General features: G+C 44.4%; 1 protein-coding gene across 2 annotated transcripts in view; it reads right to left on the reverse strand.

The window, feature by feature from the left end:
* The window catches only part of ano8b (anoctamin 8b), a 117691-nt gene that overhangs the window by 97879 nt on the left and 1039 nt on the right, over positions 1 to 18773 (reverse strand). The window lies entirely within an intron of this gene.

Genomic DNA, 18773 nt, shown 5'->3' on the forward strand with positions numbered 1-18773 from the left:
CCTGATCCCCTGCACTGCCCCACTCACCCAACATCCCCCAAACACTGGCTTCTGTGTTTCCAGACCTTCCCGTTGCCCCCTTCACTATTCTCTGTAAGCCCCACCAATCCTCATACAAAATCATTGACGATAATCTGACTTTGAGCTTGCCTCTTTCCCCTCCCCCCCCCCCCACCTTTGTATTCTGGCATCTTGCCCCCTTCCTTTTCAGTTTTGAAGAATGGTTTTGGTCCAAAACGTCATCTGTTTACTCTTTTCTATAGATGCCGCCTGACCTGCTGAGTTTCTTCGGTGATCTGTGTGTGTTGCTCTGGATTTTCAGCCTCTACAGACTTTCTCCTGTTTGTGGTTAACTACCTTGTCATTCCTCCTTTGCAGTTTTTTATATTATAGTGATTTTTATGTCTTGCACTGTACTACTGCCACAAAACAACAATTTTCACGGCACATGTCAGTGATAATAAATCAGATTCTGGTCCAATTATGATATTCAGTTTCAGAGGGTTCACATGAAAATCCTGGCGATATTCTGGTGTACTAAGGTTCTACACAAGATGCAGGGTGTCGCTGCCTTTATCCTTCCGGGTGTGAGTAACTCTGAGTCCGTTCTCAGCCTGTGTAATTGTGGAACGGATTACTTGGGCTGTTCCCTGCCTGGGATCATGTGATGTTTCACAAAACATAGATAGAATTCCCATCAAATATAAATGAGAAACTCAACCCTGCTGAGCAGAGTGCTCTGTAGTGGCAGCAGAGTGGCGCAGTAAAATCAATACAATGAGTTTCACAGGCAGGGTCCACAAACTAAAGCCTCCATTTAGTGTGTTTAGAACTGGAAGGGGATAACTTGCCAGGTAGAGAGGACATCTGGTGTTAGTGCGGGTCTGGATGCTAGGATACTCTGTTAAACTCCATCCCAGGTACATGAGGCACAGACAGAAGAGAGATGGGACTCCAGGGCAACGGATGATGGCATTGGGCAGCACAGCAGCGTAGTACAAGCGACCCAGGTTCAATTCCCACTGCTGTCTGTAAGGAGCTTGTACATTCTCCCTGTGACTGCGTGGGTTTCCTCCAGGTGCTTCAGTTTCCTCCCACAGTCCAAAGACGTGCCGGTTGGTAGGTTAATTGGTCATTGTAAATTGTCCCATGATTAGGCTAGGGTTAAATTGGGGGTTGCTGGGTGGTGCAGTTCGAAGGGTCGGATGGACCTCAAAAATATATAGATAGATGGATAAATAAATAAATAATATCCAAGGACCGAGCAGTGAGCCGTACACCAAAGGAATTTGACCAGATATTTGCAGAGATAGTGTGCATCAGAAATCACAGAACTGGAACAGGAGCATGCCATTCCCTATCCTGTGTGAGGGCCTGAGAATAAGAAGATGTAGAGATGGTGTTTCTAACTCCAAGGGAGACCAGCATTCAGGGTCCTCAACTGAGACAGTCACTAATGAATCCAACAAGGAACTCAGGAGAAACTATTCCCCAGGGAGCAAGGGAAATGTGGAACTGATACCAACAGGTCCTGGTGGGGATGAACAATAAAGGTGATTTAAAAAGGAGGTGAATAAACACACAGGGGGAAAAAAAGAGTAGGAGAGATGAGTGGTTGAGGGGGTGAGAGGAGGTAGGTGCAGAGGTGCAGAGCAGAAACACTGGCCTGGTCTGGAGTTGCTGAATGGCTTGATGTCATTCTGGGATATTACTGCATCATCAATAAATGCATTCAAAGTGAATCATGTTGTCTGCTATTAACTAAAAACCTCACAGTGTCAGTTTTAGTGGATATTTAACAGAGCAGTTGAAATTGCTGTATCAATGGAAACAGCAGACAGGCATAACTGAGTTGCAGTCAGAAATGAAAGTGAGCATGAACAAAATTTCAACGTCCAAACAGAAACCTAGATGGCTGAACAAATTGTGGCAGGAGATCACATACACCAGATCAATACAGATTTAAAGGCGAAACTTGCAAAAAAGTGCAACAAAGCAGGAGGCATTCAAAGGGCTTATCAGGAAGACAAAAATAAACAGGTTGCACAGGAAAGAAGAAAAGATAAAAGGTCAAATTGCAGTTCCAGATAGAGAACTTATCTGCATAACGTCAATGAAAAATCTGATAATGATGAGAATGGCACGGAAATGGGCACCCATGTAAAACCTAACAATAGACAAACAATATGGCTTACACTAGAAGTGAACAGCAAATTAATTAAAATGGAATTGGACACTGGTTCAGTCATTCCACAAAATGAGTTTGAATGGCATTTCAAAGATACTGAACTGAAGCCTGCAGATATCCAACTAGGAACTTACACTGGAGAAAAGGTAATTCCTGTGGGAATGACATCTGTATCTGTGAAATACAACAAATGACAAATCCTATTGGGCTTGTATGGTGGTAAAACCAGGAGGGCCAGCATTGTGGGGTCGTGATTGGCTAAGCCAACTACAACTTGATTGGTGATCAATCCAGCATTTGCATGCCACATCCACTGCAAAAGAGTTAACTAAGAATTAAGTTACTGGGTGATGCCAGAGCAGCGTCCGGAATGGCACTGGAAAACTCAATCATATCAAGGGTAAGATAGTGTTAAATAAAAATACCACACGCAAGTTTTACAAAGCCCATCTGGTTCCTAATACCATCTGTGATAAGGTAGCCAGTGAACTAGATCTCATGGAGGCTTTTCCAAGGTTGAGTGGAGTCCACGGACAGAGCCAGTGGTCCCAGTAGCCAAGAAGAATGGGTCAGTCAGGACCTGTGTTGGTTTTAAGGTTCCCATCAACCCAGTCATGAAAGTAGACCAATACCTTCTAATGGAGGATATTTTCTGGAGGAAAACACTTCAGCAACTGGACCTAGTTGAGAACTACCTACAGATGGAGATGGAAGAATAGTCCAAATTGTTTCTCACCATAAACACTCACAAATGGCTTTATTTGTATAATAGGCTTATTTTTGGAGTAACATCTACACCTGCACTCTGGCAGAAAGCAATGGACCAGGAGCTGCAAGGCTGCCCAGGCACTCGGTTCTACCTGGATGACATCATCGTTCCGGCTAAGGATGACAAGGAACATATCCAAAATCTGAAGACAGTGTTAAAAAGGGAAGAAGATGATGGGCTCAGAGCACAGCACGACTAGTGTGAATTCTGTAAACCAACCATCACTTATTATGGTCACACTATTGACGAACAAGATGTACCTAAGTCTGCACAAGTGTACATAAGTGTCAAGCAGTGGTTGCTGCCCCAAGGCCAAAGGGCGTGTCACATATGCAGTCCTTTCAGGGTTTGTCAATTACTATAACAGGTTCCTACCAAACCTGGCTACTGTGCTCCACCCCTTGAACTCACTGCTACAGATCGAGAAGAAATGGCAATGGACAAAGCAGTGGGAGGTGGCTTTCCAAAAGACAGAAGAAATAGTGAGATCAGATGCTGTACTCACACATATCTAGTGAAACCTGCCTGTGATACCTCACCTAATGAGACAGACACAGTCAGGTCAGATGTTATGAGTGAAGGAAGTGAATTCCCCAAAGCATCACATTCCCTTACCACTGCAGAGACAATTTACGCACAGATTGTCAGAGAGGCCTTGAGTCTGGCTGAGGGTGTAAAACATTTCAACCAGTACTTGTATGGAAGAGATTTTACCCCCATTACTGACCATCAACCACTGGCGCTCATTTTCAATCCACTAACAACAGCAGCACAAATACAGAGATGGGCTCTGTTTCTTGGAGGACACAAGTACAAGATTTAATTCAAGAGGACGATTAATCATGGAAATGCTGATGGATTGTCCAGTTTACCCTTGGAAAAGGAAATACCTGAAACAGTTACAAAATTTGACACTCATCTTGACACATACTCCCCAAAGCTAATCGAAAGTCTCCATGTTACGACAGGGATGAACTAAGGGGAAACTAGAAAAGATCTCACACTGTCTCAGGATCACATGGTCACCCAAAATGGCTGGAATGTGCAGCAGAATTTCTAGTTGCCCCATTTTTATCAGCGCCGGAATGAACCTGCCCTCAATGGAGGTTGCTATATGTGGGAATTGAGAGTTGTACAATCCAACCACACAGACTGGTGTTCCAGAACTCTTAGTCAGTGACAATGGAACAGTTTCAGTCATTCCTGAACATGAATGGAATAAGACATATTACATCTGCACTGTACCACCCCACTACTGATTGGCTTGGTGGAAAGGTTTGTCCAGAGTTCAAAGAACGCACAATGAGCAATATCAGCAGAACACACTATGCTGACACTGAATCAGATGCTCACCGATTTCCTCCTTGCATGTCATAATGTAGCTCACTCCGTAATCAACAACTCACCAGCCGAGCTGTTCCTGGGTCATTCCCCGCCTTCACATTTGGATCCCCTCAACCCCAATCTCAGAGGGAGAAGGCAGGACAAACAGCTGAGACAAACTTAGGGCTGCTCAAATAAGGAGGTTTGATCTTTCACTCCTGGACAAGCAGTCCTGGCGAGGGACTATGGGGCTGATCAAAAGTGGATACTCGGAAAGAACTGGACCACACAGTGAAGATTGTGCCTGATGCCATCAGAAGACGACACATCAATCAGTTGAAGACAGCAAAGTCAATTGTTAGATAAGAAAGGTGTCCAGAGCTTTCAGAACTACTTCCTGCAGTCTTAGAGTCAACACTTACAATCACCATGGAGGAGGCCCCAGAACCTGAGATTGTTTCGCAGCCACAAGTCTCGCCTGGCAAGCAGAGCGATCCCCCTTGTCAGGAAGGATGTTATTCCACAAGAGTAAGAAACCTTCACAGTGATTAAACAACAAACAAGAGAAAATCTGCTGATGCTGGAAATCCAAGCAACACACACAAGATGCTGGAGGAACTCAGCAGGTCTTGCAGCATCTATGGACAGTCGACATTTCAGGCTAAGACCCTTCAGCAGGACTGGAGAAAAAAAGATGAGGAGTAGAGTTAAAAGATGGGGGAAGGGAGGGAGAAACACAAGGTGATGGGTGAAACTAGAAGGGGAGGAGAGGGGTGAAGTAAAGAGCTGAGAAGTTGATTGGTGTAGGAGATACAGGGTTGGAGAAGGGGGAATCTAATAGGAGAGGACAGAAGGCCATGGAAGAAAGCACCAGAGGAAGGCAGTGGGCAGGCAAGGAGATAAGGCAAGAAAGAGAAAGGGAATGGGGAATGGTGAAGGTGGGGGGAGGGGGCAGCATTACCAGAAGACCGAGAAATCAATGTTCAATTCCTTCAGGTTGGAGGCTACCCAAACGGAACGCAAGGTGTTGTTTCTCCAACCTAAGTGAGGCCTCATCACGACAGTGGAGAAGGCCATGTATTGACATATCAGAATGGGAATGAGAAGTGGAATTAAAATGGGTGGCCACTGGGAGATCCTGGTTCTTCTGGTGGACAGGGCACAGGTGCTCGGTGAAGCGGTCTGCCAATCTACGTTGGGTCTCACCGATATATAGGAGGCCACACTGGGAGCACCGGACATAGTATACGATCCCACCAGACCACATAGGTGAAGTGTCGCCTCATCTGGAAGGACTGTTTGGAGCTCTGAATGGTAGTGAGGGAGATGGTGTAGGACTAGGTGTAGCACTTGTTCCGCTTACAAGGATAAGTACCAGGAGGGAGATCAGTGGGGAGGGACGAATGGACGTGGAGTCTGGTGGGGTGGTAGGTGAGGACAAGAGGAACCCTATCCCTGGTGTGGTGGTGGGAGGACTGAGTGAGGGTAGACATGCATGAAATGGAAGAGATGTAGTTGAGGGCAGCATTGATGGTGGAGGAAAAGAAACCCCTTTCTTTGAAAAAGGACACCTCCTTCGTTACGGAATGAAAAGCCTCATCCTGAGAGCAGATGCAGCAGACACAGAGGAATTGAGAGAAGGGGATGCATTTTTAAAAGTAACAGGGTGGGAAGAGGTATAGTGCATGTAGCTGTGAGAATCTGTGGGTTTATAATAGACATCAGTGGATAAGCTGTCTCCAAAGATAGAGACAGAGAGGTCGAGAAAGGGGAGGGAGTTGTTGGAAATGGACCAAAGTGGAAGTTGGAGGCAAAATTAATGAAGTCGACGAACTCCACATGGGTGCAGGAAGCAGGACCGATGCAGCTGTCGATGTAGCGTAGGAAAAGTTGGGGAGTGACACCAGTGTGGCTTGGAACATGGACTGTTCCACAAACTTTAGGACTGAATGGGACAATTTAAATTTACTATGCTGTGGAGGTCTATACAGTAGTTATATTGTGTATATTTGACCATAAGATATAGGAGCAGAAGTAGGCCAATCAGCCCATCGAGTCTGCTCCGCCATTTTATCATGGCTGATCCATTTCCCTCTTCAACACATTCTCTTGCCTTCTGCCTATAACCTTTCATGCCCTGACTAATCAAGATCCCATCAACCTCCGCCTTAAATGAATGCAGCCACCTGTGGCAATGAATCTACAGATTCATCACTGTGCCTAATGAAATTCCTCCTCATTTCTGCTGTAAATGGGCATCCCCCTATTTTGAGGCTGTGTCCTCTGGTCTTATAAGAAACATCTTCTCTACATCCACATTGTCTAGGCCTTTCAATATTCAATCAGTTTTAATGAGATGCCCCCTTATTTTTCTAAGCTCCAGCAAGTACAGGCCTTCCTTACCACTGTTTCAACCTGTAAATTAATCTTTAGGGAATCCTGCATCAGGACTCCCAAATCCCTTTGCATCTCAGAATTTGAATTTTTTCCCCTTTTGGAAAATAGTTTATGCTTTTATTTCTTCTACCAAAGCGCATGACCATACACTTCCTGACACTGTATTCCATCTGCTGCCTCTTTGCCCATTCTCCTAATCTGTCCAAGCCTTTCTGCAGTTTCTCTGTTTATTTGACACTACCTGCCCCCCAACCTATCTTCGTATTGTCTGCAAACATGGTGACAAAGCCATCAATTACATTATCCAAGTCATTGACATACAACGTAAAAAGTGGTCCCAACGTAGACCCCTATGGAACTCCACTAGTCACCGGCAGTCAACCCGAAAGGACTCCTTTAATTCCACTCTTTGCCTGCTGCCATGCTAGTATCTTTCCTGTAATACCCTGGGCTCTTACGTTGTTTAGCCACCTCATGTGCGGCACCTTGTCAAAGGCCTTCTGAAAATCCAAGTACACAGCAACTACCAATTCCCCTTTGTCTGTCCTGCTTGTTATTTCTTCAAGACTTCAAGCAAAATTTCCCCTATAAGAAACCATGCTGACTTCAGACTATTTTGTCTTGTACCTCCAACTACCCTGAAACCACATCCTTAACAATCGATTCCAGCATCTTCCCAGCCATTGAGGCCAGGCTAACTAATCTATAAATTCTTTTCTACTGCCTCCCTCCCTTCTTGAAGTGTGGAGTGACATTTGCAATTTTCCAGTCCCCTGGAACCATGCCAGAATCTACTGATTCTTGAATGATCATTACTAGTGCCTCCACAATCTCTTCAGCCACCTCTGTCAGAACCCTGGGATTTAGTCCATCAGGTGACTTTATCTACCCTCAGACCTTTTAGTTTCTTAAGTGCCATCTCCCTAGTAATCACAGCTGCACTCACTTCTGCCCCTTGACACTCCTGAACTTCAAGCACACTACCAGCATCTTCCACAGTGAAGACTGCTGCAAAATACTTAATCAGTTCATCTGCCATTTCCTTGTCCCCCATTACTATCTCTTGAACGTCATTTTCCAGTGGTCCAATATCTACTCTCAACCACTTTTACTCCTTATATATCTGAAAGGGTGTTTGATATCATTTTTGATATTATTGGCTAGCTTACCTTCATATTTAATCTTTCCCACCCTTATGGGTTTTTAGTTGCCTTCTGTTGGTTTACAGGATGGAATGGCTTGTCATACGAGGAGCGTTTGGTGGTTCTAGGTCTGTACTCACTGGAATTCAGAAGAATGAGGGGTGACCTCATTGAAACCTATCGAATGTTGAAAGGCCTCGACAGAGAGGATGTTTCCTATTGTGGGAGAGTCTAAGACCAGGGGACACAGCCTCAGAATAGAGGGGCATCCTTTTAGAACGGAGATGAGGAGGAATTTCTTTAGCCAGAGGGTGGTGCATCTGTTGAATTTGTTGACACAGCCATCTGCGGAGGTCAAGTCTTTATATATATTTAAGGCGCAGGTTGATAGATTCTTGATTAGTCGGGGATGAAGGGATACGGGGAGAAGGCAGAGTATTGGGGTTGAGAGGAAAACTCATGATGAAATGGCAGAGCAGACTTGATGGGCCAAATAGCCTAATTCTGCTACTGTAACTTATGGTCTTAAAATATTCCCAATCCTCTAACTTCCAATGAATTTTTGTCCTATTACATGCTTTCTCTTTTGCTTTTATGTTGGCTTTGACTTCCCTTGTCAGCCACGATGGTGTCATCCTGCCTTTAGAATACCTTTTCTTCTTTGGGATGTATCTATCCTGTACCTTCTGAATTGCTCCAGAAACTCCAGCCACTGCTCCTTAGCTGTCATCCCTGCTAGTGTCCCCTTCCAATCAACTTTGGCCAGCTCCACTCTCATGCCTCTGTAATTCATTCTACTCCACTGGAATACTGATACATCAGCCCTTAGCTTCTCCTTCTCAAATTGTAGGATAAATTCTATCGTACTATGATTACTGTTACCCAAGGGGCCCATTACCTCAAGTTCCCTAATCATGTCCGTTTCATTTTACAACACCCAATCCAGAATAGCTGATCCCCTAGTGGCTCAACCACAAGCTGCTCCAAAAACCATCTGGGAGGCATTCTACAAATTCTCTCTCTTGGGATCCAGCACCAACTTGATTTTCCCAATGAATCTGCATACTAAAATCCCTCATCACTAATATAACATTGCCTTTTTGATACGCTTTTTCTATCTCACTTTGTAAACCACATTCTGGCTAATTTTCAGAGGCCTGTAAACGGCTCCCATCAGGGTCTCCTTAGCCTTGCAGTTTCTTAACTCCACCCACGAGGATTCTACATTCTCTGATCCTATGTCACCTCTTTCTCAGGATTTGATTTAACTTTTTACCAGCATAGCCACTCCTCCTCTGTTTACCTGCCTGTCTTTTCGATAGACTATGTCTCCTTGTGTATCCCAATTACGTTCGCCTTTCAGCATGGCTTTGTGATACCCTCAGCATCATTCTTGCTAATCTCTAACTGTGCTACTTCACAGATCAACTTCCTTATTTTGTATCCTGCGTGAATTCAAATATAACACCTCTAGTCCTGCATTCATCACCCTTTCCAATTCTGTATACAAGTTGAGATGCATTCTATATTGAGTTGGTTTATAGCTAAGCAGGGAGGAGTGTTGTGTATTTAATATTTCAGTAATATTTGAGTAATATTGTAAATATATTGGTTAATTAGGCATTCTTTGTTGTTTACATAATGCATTGTGTGAAATATGTAAAAGTACGTAAATGGCATACGTTATCACACCGCTACATCATTCGTATGCTCCTTGCTTAAAGTAAAAATTAAGTTAGACTTGCATTCCTGGCTCCCTTGTTTTCCTTTCAATTAGTTTTTAAGAATGGAAATAATTTGTTAAATGTGTAGCTCAGTTGGTTGATGGTTGGGTTGAGTTGTTCTCTGATCTTGACAATTTCCAATTGCCAAGAACGAAGAACTCAACCCAACCAGTTTTTATGTTTTGGAGTTACAAAACATAACAGTATTCATTGCTCCAATTACACAGACAAGAATAGTTTGTTTCTCAGGCTTCATCTTAAAATTCCATAACTATCAGCTTTCTTTTTGCAACCTCTTCCAGCATTACTACACTCTGAGACCGCTGTTCTTCTCCTGAATTTAATCACTCCAACCACTGTCGGCTGTGCTCTCAAGTTCCCGGGCACTGAGCTCTGATATTCCCTCTCTAAACCTCGTCACTTTCCATCTCTCTCATTTCATCGAAGTCACACATTAACACCTGCCTCTGGAACAAGGTCATACAAACATGAAAATTAAAAGCAAAAGCAAGCCACTTGGCCTCTTGATCTTGCTCCATCATTTAATAAGATCCTGGCTGATCTGCTGTAATCTCAGTTTTGCATTCCTATCTAGCCAACGTCACCTTTCACCCATTTGCTTATCATCTACTATATCTATTGAACGCTGCCTTAAAAATACACAAACCTTGCTTCCACAGCTCATTGAGAAAGTTCCACACTCACAACCCTTTGAGAAAAAAACATCATCCTTGTCTTAAATGGGTGACCCCCTTATTTTTAAACATTGATTTCTGTTCTAGATTCTCCTGCTGGAGGAAGCATCTCTTCTACACCCACGTTTTCAAGGCACCTTGAGATTTCATGTGTTTTAATCACGTCATCTCTCTTTCTCCTAAACTCCAGGGGATACAAGCCCAGCCAAGTTACCTGTCTGAGTATCTTTGTTCATGACAAGTGTCAGTTTACACTCAGCTGGGTTCAAGTCCAATGCCACAGGCAACATTTTAATATGACGCTCCAGTGCACTATAAGGGGTGTTAGCTCTGTCAGAGGGGCAGCACTGAGAGAGATGCACTATCCGAGGGGCAGCACTGAGGGAGATGCACTATCCGAGGGAGCTGTCTGTCGGGGGGGCAGCACCGGGGGAGCCGCCCTGTCCAGGGGTCAGCAGCAGGGGAGCCGCCCTGCCTGAGGGACAGCACCGGGGGAGTTGCACAGTCCGAGGGGCAGCACTAATGGAATGCCACAATGTGGATGGGCAGGACTGAGAGAGCACTTAACAGCAGTACTGAGAGGCAAGACTGATGGAATGACCCACCATCAGAGAGGTTACACTGAGGGAGTGCCTCACCCACAGTGGGGTAGTATTGAGGAAATGCTACTCTACCAGAGTGGCAATGCTTTGGAAAAGGTGTTATCATTCAAATCATCTGGAATCATCATCACTTGTTATCACGAATGATACAGAATTCCACAGTACCAGAACAGTGGATCTACCCAGTGTCAATGACTGCCAACATTTATCACTCAATGAATATCATTAAAACTGATTATCTGATGATATCGCATTTCTATTAGTGAGATCATGCTGTGTGGTGTATTAGCTGTTCGTTTGGATGGGCCGCACTGCTACTCAGTCTTTAGTGAGTGCGGCACTAAGCGGTAAGGAGATAGAGAGCCTAGTGCAGAAGTGGAGAATACAAACACATTTGAGAGTGTCGGCCCAAATGGGTGATAATCTTCTAAAAACTTCTCTCACTTGCCATGGCAATTTTGAGCTGAGATCATCACTGATTACTGAATTAATAACAATAATTATGGACATTTTTAAGGAAAAAGGATGAGCCTGTTGCTTATTTGTGCACATTCATTGTTTTACTATTAATAAAGTATAACAGAGACTGAAATTATTGCAGCATTTTAGAAAATTATCTCTAAAATCATTTAAAAAGACAGTTAAAAAATAACATCATTTTTAAATAGTAATGTTTTTGTACCTCATATATAACATAAGAACTGCAAATGTGAAATTATAAGCTTTGGTGCATATTGATTAAAGATCAAGGAAAGTTAAATAAATACAATTTACTCTCAGTGAGACTTTTGTTGCTGCACTAATGATGACAAATATTTTATATCTGGCTTGTAATTGGTCAACTGTGAGAATTTCAAAACGCATTATCCAATGTCAAGTCTCCTTGCAACTGTCTAGCTGGCGCCAATCCAGCGAGAGATGTTTCCTGTGAAAACATCTCACTGCTCTCTGGTTGTAAAAAAAATCCTTTGCTGCTTCATTTGGCAGTAAAGGTAATCATTATCTAGATTTTATTATGGGCGGGGTTTAAAGAATTGAGGGGCAGCACTCCATGCCATGGGCCAGCAGAATATTTGTGCATGTGATCTTGGGCACAGGTACCATGGAAATGAAACTGAGAAGGTGCCATTCTGTTCAGGGGCTAGTACTGAGGGCGTGCCACTTTGTCAGAGGGACAGTACCACCACACTGTCAGAGAAGCAACACTGTGGGTATGCCGCACTGTCGGAGGGGTGGTACTGAGGGAGCACTGCACAGTTGGAGAGGCAGTGCTGAGGGAGCACATCTTGCCAGAAAGACAGTGACTGCATTTACAGTATGTTATTGACTGTAAAACACTTGGGGGATGCCTATGGTTGGAAACAATATCCTTTCTATATTTGGTTTTAAATAATATTTCTGGTACAACAGATACAACACCTTCAGAAGGAGGCCACTCGGCCCCTCAAGCCTACACTGTCATTCAATAAACACATAACATAGAACAGGACAGCACAGCACAGGCCCTTCAGCCTATAATGATGCACCAACCCTTTAGCCTACTGCAAGATCAATCTAACTCTTCCCTCCCACATAACCCTCCATTTTTCTTTCATCCATGTGCCTATTTAAGAGTCTCTTAAATGTCCCTAATGTATTTGCCTCTGGCATCACCCCCGGCAATGCCTTCCAGGCATCTCCCATTCTATGTAAAAAAACTGTCCCTGATATCATCCGCCATGCTTTCCTTCCAATCCCTAAAGTTATGCCCTCTTGGATTATTCATAAGGATTAGCTTGATTTGTCACAAGTATGTCAAAACATCAAAACATACAGTGAAAAGTGTTGTTTGCGTCAACAGCCAACACAGTCCAACGATATGCTGGGGGCAGGCCTCAAGTGTTGCCATGCTTCTGATGCCAACACAGCGGGCCCACAACCTACCAACCTGAATGTCTTTGGAATGTGCAAGGAATCTGAAGCACCCAGACGAAACTCACTGTGTCTCAGGGACAGACAGCAGTAAGATGACAGCCTACCTTGTGCTTTCTCAGTACACCAACTCTATTCCCCTCTCCACTGTTTTGGATTTCCAGCACACACTCTTTTCTGTTTCACCCCCTGCCTTATTCTTTGCTTCCCTTGGAGTCCAAAATTCTTTAATTTCAGCTTTGAATATCTCAGTGACTGAGCACCCACAGCCCCAAAGATTGACAAGACTTCGAGTGATGCAATTCCTCCTGAATATCCAACCCCTTATCTTGAGACTGCCTCTGATCTGGATTCAGCCACTCTGAGGAAAAAGCCTCATTAAAGTGTTAAAGATACTATATTAAACCGGCTTCTTGGTTTGCACTCCAGTCCCTTGAAGGTCGTTGCTGCATCTACTTCCAACATGCGGGATTTTACAAAAACAATTACATAAACACAAAGGGAAGATAATGGCACTGCCCTTATCTCCTGACTGGAATGACAGCTGGGTTAGAATGCGAGAAAAGGAAATTTGAAGTGTCACTATTGTTAGGGCTGGTGATTCAATCATCTCCGATCTATCTGCTGTCTGACAGATACTGCTGGGTATGTCAGCTTTCGTTTGTCCCTGCCTCTCACATCACAGTACTCGATCCACTGCAGTTACGTGCCCAGGCTACTCCATCAGCGCTTCCCAAATTCACAACCTCTACCATGAAGGACAAGAACACCACCATCCTCAGGTTCCCCTCCAAGACACTCACCACCTTGACTTGGAAATATATCGCCGTTCCTTCATCGTCAGTGGGTGGAAGTTCTAGGGAGCTCTTCAACAACACCATGGATGTGTCCTCAGCACAGGGACTGCAGCTGTTCCAAGCAGCTGCTCACCACCTCCTCCTCAAAGGCAATTAGGGACGGGCAATAAATACTGAACTTGTCGGTGACACCCACAGCCCGTAAGACGAGCCTTCACACAGCAAATTATGTCCATTCATTTTAAGAAACAACCTACAGCCTGGAAATACCTTTCACAATTCCAGCTAGTCATAGAGTCCTACAGCACAGAAACAGGCCCTTTAGCCCACCTAGTCCATGCCAAACTATTATTCTATCTAGTCCCATTGATCTGCACCCAGACCATTGCCCCACTTCCATACTCCTCCCATCCATGTATTTATCCAAACTACTCTTAAATGTTGAAATTGAGCCCACATCCACCACTTCCGCTGGCAGCTCAGTCCACACTCTGAGTGAAGGAGGTCTCTCTCATATTCCCTTTAAACATTTCACCTTTTACCCTTAACCCACGACTTCTAGTACTAGTCTCACCCAACCTCAGTGAGAAAAGCTTGCTTGCATTTATTCTCTCTACACCTCGAATAATATTGCATACCTCTCTCAAATCTCCCTCATTCTCTTACACTCCAGGGAATAAGGTCTTAATCTATTCAAACTTTCCAAATAACTCAGGTCCTCAAGATCTGGCAATGTCCATGTATGCTTTCTCTGCACTCTTTCAAACTTATTGTTATCTGTATTGAGATTATTGACACACTGTAACAAATGCAGCAGCCATTTTCTGCACATCAAGCTCCACAAACTGTATTACTATTGGCCCAGTTGACTTGTGATGCTGCTCAAATGATGACTATGGGCCAGGTCATGGGACAGCTCACCTGCACGCCACCGGGTTTGATTGCGCCAGTCAGAAAGACACACTGAGGCAGGGTTACACATAGCCATTGGATTTGCTGCCTTGAGATGGTTTGTGGTTGAGGGGGGAGAAGCGTTGCACATTGAGCTTTTGACTTTTACATCCTGAATACCTTTCCCCATCAACTATCTTCCCTGCCAGCCTCCTTCCTCAATATGACCTTCCTTGAGAATGGTGGTCATTCACGCATGCTCAACACTAGTCTCCACTCCCAACATTATTTGGCACAAGAGCAGGAATTGGCCATTTGCTTCTTCAAGCCTATTCCACCATTCGGTAAGATCACAGCTGATCTTCTATGTCAACCATTTTCCTGCCTTATCCATTTGCCCCCAGATCCTCTGATACCCAGGCGTCTACTGATCTTTGCACTGAATGAATCTACAAATGCACAGGATAGAGAATTGCAAAGTGTTTGCGAGTGTAAAATGAATGTAAAATGAGTGTAAAATGAAACAAATTCCAAAGGGTATCTGGTAAAAGCAATTGAAAACAAATTACCAGGCACTGACCCTGTTTGACACACAGAACAAACAGTCATCACCCAGCCATGGCAGAGGCTGTCACATTCCTTAAAACATCCCCACTCCTTGCTGAAGGGCTAAGAGGAACTGATCAAACCCTGGGAGAACACCATTAAACACAACCCTCTAAGGAAACTTTTTCACAATTTTACACTGGGAGCTTAGTCAGTGGCTCACTCGAGTACTGATATTTGATTTGAATTGTATTTAACTCTTAAGAGGGAGCACAAGAGCACCCAGGAGTATCAGACGCGGGGCTCCCTCATTCCTCACCACTGCCCTGAGAATGTTATTCTTTCATGAGGGTTGAGAAACTGCCAAACTGGGAAGGGCTTCATGTAGTTGTTATCTGGGCACAGGGAGTGAGTGGCAACAACACAGTTCTATTGTCTGCCACATCATTTACAATGTTCTAGTATTCAACAGAATTGGAACACTCTCACTTTTGGAAGAAACTTAAGCAGCCTGGAGAAGTTTGGTGTGATACCTGTCACATAACATCCTGGCGGTTTCTGTCATGAAATGTGTTAACTTTACAGCAGCAGCACAATGAAATACATGATAAATAAATATAAAGGAAATATACATGTCTATTAAATAGTGTAGTCAAAATAAGTAGTGCAAAGGGCAGAAGTAAAAAAGTAGTGAGGCAGTGTTCAATGTCTATTTAGAAATCGGATGGCAAAGGGGAAGGAGCTGTTCCTGAATCACTGAGTGTATGTCTCCATCCCGCTGCTAACAGTTTGAAGAGAGCATGTCCTGGGTGGTGGGGATCCTTAGTGATGGACACTGCCTTCCTAAGGCAGCATCCTTGAAGATGCTACGGAGGCCAGTACCTATGATGGAGCTGACTAATTTTACATGTTTCTGCAACTTATTTCCATCTCAGTGTGGAGGGACCTTTGCTCTGTATCTAACCCTCTTTAGCCCTGCCCCAGGAGTGCTACATGGGTCAGTATAGAGGGAGATTTGCTCTGTATCTAACCCACTTTAGCCCTGCCCTGGAAGTATCAGGTTAGTCAGCGTCGGGAAGCTTTGCTCTGTATCGAACCCACTTACCAGGAGTGCTTGATGGGTTAGCGTAAGGGAGCTTTACTCTGTATTTCAGCCACTTTGACCCAGCCTGGGAGTGTGTGGTGTTACTTAGGGGAAATTATTCATCCGTGGCATTAATGTCCCTCGATTTAATAAAGAGAAAATTCCAATATATTTGCTTTTGAAATTAATTATTTTTTGTGGAAGTGTAACACTTCAGCAGAAACCTAGCAGTGAATATTTTGCAGTAGTGAAAGTAGTCTAGATAAATCATGCGGATGTGTTGATAATACCCCTTGAACTGATCATTTTGTGAAATCAAAACAATGGCTGCAGGCATGTTATTTACTCTGTGGGAAGTGGCTCTTTTATAATTAGTATTTCAGTAAATGATTGCCCTGTCCAATAGGATTTATTTAACTTTAAATTTCACCATCCCATTCCCACTCCTCACTCTACATGTCTGAGGTCTGGTTACCAATAACTGTGCACCATTTACGGATGAAAGTAAAATGGAAGGCCACATGGGAGGGAATGGTTCAATTGATCTTGGAGCAGGTTTGAAGGTTGGTACAATATTTGTGGGCCAAAGGGCCTGTACAGTGCTATTCTATGTTCTGTTACTGAGCCGCAAAGGACAGCACCCCCTCAGGGCTCTCCGAATGGAGCTGAGGCATCAGTGACAGTAATACGCAGGAACTCAGCACCCTGGGGTGGGAGGCGGATCATCTAAGAACATGCTCCTGGGTGCACGAGACCTAGACCCTCCTTGTGTTTGTGTGTACGTATCTGTGTGTGTGTGTGCGCAGGCTTATGTCTGTAAGTGTACATGTAGTTATGTGTGTGCCTTTATAAGACCTTACGATGCTGGAGCAGAATAATGCCATTTGGCTCCACCGCTTCATCATGTCTGATCAATTTTCCCTCTCAGCCCCAATCTCCTGCCTTCTCCCTGTATCCCTTCATGCTCCGACTAATCAAGTATCTATCAACCTCTGCCTTAAATATACCCAATGACTTGGCCTCCCCAACACAGACCTCAGCACAGTCACTAGCAGCCAACCAGAAAAGGCTCCCTTTATTCCCACGCTTTGCCTCCTGCCAATCAGCCACTGTTATTACAGGAAAGATACTAGCATGGTTTAAAGCAAAGGCCCTTAACTTGGTAAGCAGCCTCAGGTGTGGCATCTTGTCAAAGGGCTTCTGAAAATCCAGGTACACAACATCCACTGATTCTCCTTTGTCTATCTTCCTTGTTATTTCTTCAAAGAATTCCAACAGATTGGTGTGGCAAGATTTCCCCTTGAGGAACCCATGCTCACGACAGCCTATTTTATCATGTTCCTCCAAGTAGCCCGAAACCACATCCCTAACAATCGACTCCAACATCTTCCCAACCACTGAGGTCAGACTAAATGGCCTATAATTTCCTTTCTTCTACCTTTCTCCTTTCTTGAAGAGTGGAGTGACATTTTCAATTCTCCAGTCCTCCGGTACCATGACAAAATCAATTGATTCTCGGAAGATCACTATTAATGCCTCTACAATTTCTTCAGCCTCTTCTTTCAGAACCTTAGGATGTACATCATCTGGTCCAGGTGACCTCTCTACCTTCAGACCTTTCAGTTTCCCAAGAACCTTCTCCCTAGTGATGGCATCTTCACACACTTCTGCCCCCTGACACTCCTGAACTTCTGGCTCACTGCTGGTGTCTCCCACCACGAAGACTGGTGCAAAGTACATTTGCCACAACGTGTTTGCGTTTTTTCTGTGTATCTGTTTATGAGTCGAAGCATGCATATGTGCACGTGTCTGCACTCCATAGTTAGATAGCGTGTGGGTGTGCATTTACATTCCTGTGACTGTCAACATGCACTCCTGTGCAAAGGTGTGTGCATTCAGAGCGGTGGATTTATAGAACATAGAGCCAGACAGCATAGGAATAGGCTGGTCAGACCATGAAGCATTCTCTCCACACTAAGGAACACACACACACACAATGCTGGAGGATCTCAGCCAGCGTCTGCAGAGAGGAGTCAGCAAGCCGTGTTTCCGTACTAATTTCATTTACACCACTTAGTCTCTGCCTCTGAAATTCAAGGGCTCGTCTCAATAATTCTGAAGATGTGGGAGCCACTGCTACCATCACCTACTCAGGCGGTGTGATCCAGATTCCAACGTGTGTGTGCGTGTGTGTGTGTGTGTGTGTGTATGCAGATTCTTCTTTCCATCCCCTCTAAACCTCTTACCCTAAATATTTGATTTCATCCACTATAGGGACAATTTTCCGACCATACACTCTACTTGTGGCCCCTCATTTTTTTATATCAGCATTTGTACGTGATTACACGTGCGTGCATGTGTTTCAGAACGTGTGTGGCAGGTGTGACCGTGAAGTCGTGTCTGCACACGCATATACCTGTGGAAATGTGCCTGCATACGTGCGCGCGTGTCCGTGTGAGGGACTGGAGGCACAAAGATGGACAACCGCAACCCACCTGGCTGGGAGAGGCGACCGGATGTGAGGGAGACGCAGCCTATCAGTGAGCAGGTCAGGAGCTGTGCTGACTGCATTGGGCATTGCTGGGAGTACAATTTACCCTCCGACTCCCGTGTGACAAACGTGTACCCTTCACAGCTGGTGCACAGCTGCCCGTACGTAGCCAGCACTGGAATCCGGTGCATTTGTGGGATCAATAAATTAATG

This window comes from Mobula birostris, chromosome 26 (genome assembly GCF_030028105.1).
Source record: "Mobula birostris isolate sMobBir1 chromosome 26, sMobBir1.hap1, whole genome shotgun sequence".
Classification (NCBI taxonomy): Eukaryota; Metazoa; Chordata; class Chondrichthyes; order Myliobatiformes; family Myliobatidae; genus Mobula; species Mobula birostris.